The sequence below is a fragment of the Malurus melanocephalus genome, unplaced genomic scaffold (assembly GCF_030028575.1).
Source record: "Malurus melanocephalus ecotype Western Australia unplaced genomic scaffold, MMel_1.1 scaffold_999, whole genome shotgun sequence".
NCBI lineage: Eukaryota > Metazoa > Chordata > Aves > Passeriformes > Maluridae > Malurus > Malurus melanocephalus.
Window position 1 is genome coordinate 86,018 of NW_026624231.1, and position 3,096 is coordinate 89,113.

Genomic DNA, 3,096 nt, shown 5'->3' on the forward strand with positions numbered 1-3,096 from the left:
ACAGCAGCTGTTCCAAAAGCCCACTTGAGTCCTTTGGGGTCTTTGAAAAAACCATTCTGGAGGAAATCTATGCCCAGAATGCGTGGGGCCTCTGGACCAGTCACAATGGGATGTTTCTGCTACTCACTCCCAGTCAGGCTCACCTCAGCTTCCAACACAGTCAACTCCTGTGATCCCCCTGTCACCCCGCAATAGAAATGGGTTCTGCTCCCATGTGTCCCGATAGCATGAGGGCACACTGCGCTCCCGTGTCAGTCAACGCCTCGTATTTTTGTGGCTGTGATGTGCCAGGCCATCGGATCCACACCGTCCAGAAGACACGGTTTTCCCATGCCTCTACCTGGCTAGAGGCAGGGCCCCCTCTAACCCTGGGTATCATCCCTTCCGCGGGCACACCCACAGGTTCCTCCAAGGGAATCTGACATATCACCTCCCCCTCCATTGCATCTAGTGGGTTGGCTACGGGAAGCTGAGGCTACCTTCCCTTTGAAAGAGCTGCCTTGGCTAGTGTTTTCCCCTTTGAGCTGACGCACCCGGGCTGCCAGGGCAGAAGTAGGTTTCCCATCCCACTTACTCATGTCTTCCCTGTGGTCACACAGGAAGAACCACAGCTCAGCTCATGGGGTGTACCCTCTTTCCCTTGCTGGGGGATGTTGGACTCTGGTGTTGGGGCCTGAGACCTGCACTGGTACCACACTGATCTTCTTCATCTTCTCCTTCATCTCTTTCAACTCCTCTTGGAGGTCTTCAACCGCAGCATAGACATGAGCCTGCATTGGGCTATTGATCATACTCGCATAATACCTGAGCCTGTTGGCTACAGAACCCACTGTCTCTCGGTTGTCATCAGCATTAATCGTGGCAATGAAGGTGGCATACTGAGATGGCCCGTGACTTGCCGGATTTCACAGCATTTGCCCGGTGCACCTGACCTGGTCAGGATCATTATGATGCTGCCTGTCCCTTCCAAAGAGTACCTCCATTACTCCTACTTCTCTGAGCCGTTGGATCCCTTTCTCAATGGTCTTCCAGGGCATTCTGTGACAGTATTCCTGCATCCTGTCTCCGTGGACAAACCTCTCTCATACACTCATTAAGAGCTGCTCCCAGAGAGAAAGGGGCCCTGGCTCCCTCACAAATACCTGATTAATACCTGCATCTTTGGTCAAGGCATCCAAATGCCTTGCCTCACTGCTATCCAATTGCACACTTGAGTCCATAAGGTTCCAAACCCGAAGTAACCAGGTTGACCAAGCCTCGCCCCGCTTTTGCTTGATGTCATTTTGCAAATTGTGGAGGGCGTCATACGACAGGGACTCAGTGATTATTTCTGGCTCTGKCTCCCCTGCTGGTTGTGAGGACCCTGGTTCCCCATCATCATTAGCTGAGTGTACCGATTTGGTTTTATACTTCTTCCTCTGTACAGGGGCTACTGCAGCTGGTTGTGGCTGGCCTTGTGGTTCAGCCAGAACCTGGGCAGGTGTAACATCTGTGGGTTCCACTGCTGCACCATCAGACCCTTCCTCTTTGGGGCAGGGAGAGGGTTTGCCGCCAGCTGGGAAGACGTATTCCCTCAGCCCCTGGTGCATCTCTCGCATCTCCTCCATCAGTACCCCCACCCACTCCAGGCGACGTATCTCCCGTATCTCCTCCACCAGTACCTTCACCCACTCTGGGTGGTGTATCTCCTCCGCCAGTACTTTCACCCACTCTGGGTGGTGTATCTCCTCCGCCAGTACCTTCACCCACTCTGGGCATTTAGTTTCTGATGTAGGTTGTTTGGCAGGGTCAGGCAGTGGGACAGGGTCTGGCTTGGGTGATGGTCTGTGGTAGCATTGCTAGTCTCGGGGCAGCATCCCTAGCCTCTGGGGCAGCATCCCTAGTCTCTGTGGCAACATACCTGGTCTCTGGGGCAACACCCCTAGTCTCTGCGGCAACATCCCTAGTTTCTGTGGCAGCATCCCTAGTTTCTATGGCAATATAGTTTCTGTGGCAGCATTCCTGGTCGCTGGGTCAGATGTTAGAGTGGTTGCCCAGGGCAGTCTCACCATGTCTTTCGATGCTAAATAGAATATGCATATTGGCATCATGTAGTTGGCATCTAGGTGAAAAATGGACCCTTCAGATGCTGATGGAGTAGCCCCAAATAAATGGGTGAAGGGCTGGGAGAATGCTTCCCCTGGTGTTACTTCCTCACAGTAGATACCATTATTAACCCAACTCCAAAAACATGCGCTTAGTGTGTGGTAGCCCTGTATCCATGTGCCTGCTGTCCAGAGAAAGTTAAAAATCCATGAATTCCTCACCTTATTCACCCATTGTGTGAATTGGATAATGGCCACTGTAGCCTTAGTCAGAGGACCCATGTTCAGGAAAGGAGCTGCAAATGGGAAAAATGCGGCCATGAGTATGTGCCACCCAAACCAAGGTATGCTAGACYACATGATGACTCTTAGTAAAGTTCCTACACCCCGAACACAAAGATAGCTCACCCAAAAACTGTTATTCCTTTTGCACCCCTTTTTCCTCTTGTTGCCCTTGAGCCTCGCGTTGGGCGCCAAATTCTGTCTCGGTTTGAAAGACAGGTGTTTGCCGATGAAGGCAGGGAACCCCTTTGGAGTGGTGGATATGACCCCCCTTCCCTCCAAATTATTATAGCTTCGAAAAAAAAAGAATCAAGGGCTTTCAGGCAAGAATATGGGTAAAAGGGAATAACAGTTTTTACTAATATGTATAACAAGGTGAAAACAAGTAACAACAACAATAGCAACAACCTGCCCAGTCCCAAATTCAGTGACAGCCTTACAGAGACACAGCCTCTCCTTTGGTGCAGTTACAGTCCCAGCTGGCAGGGGCGCTGTTGGCTCCCAGCCGGGCAGGGCGGGTGCGATGATTCCCCGGCGGCTGCAGGGGGCGCTGTGGCGCGGGTCCCGGCTGGTTCAGATCTCCCAGTGGCCAATGGTGGACACAAAATGGCAGGGGCGGATGGAGAAAAGTTCCTCTGCAAACTCACAACAGAAATGCCGATCTCGGTGCTCCTCTGGACAGCAAGAAACCCAGGACAGCAAAGAGACGAGCAGAATCCCCCGGCTGCAA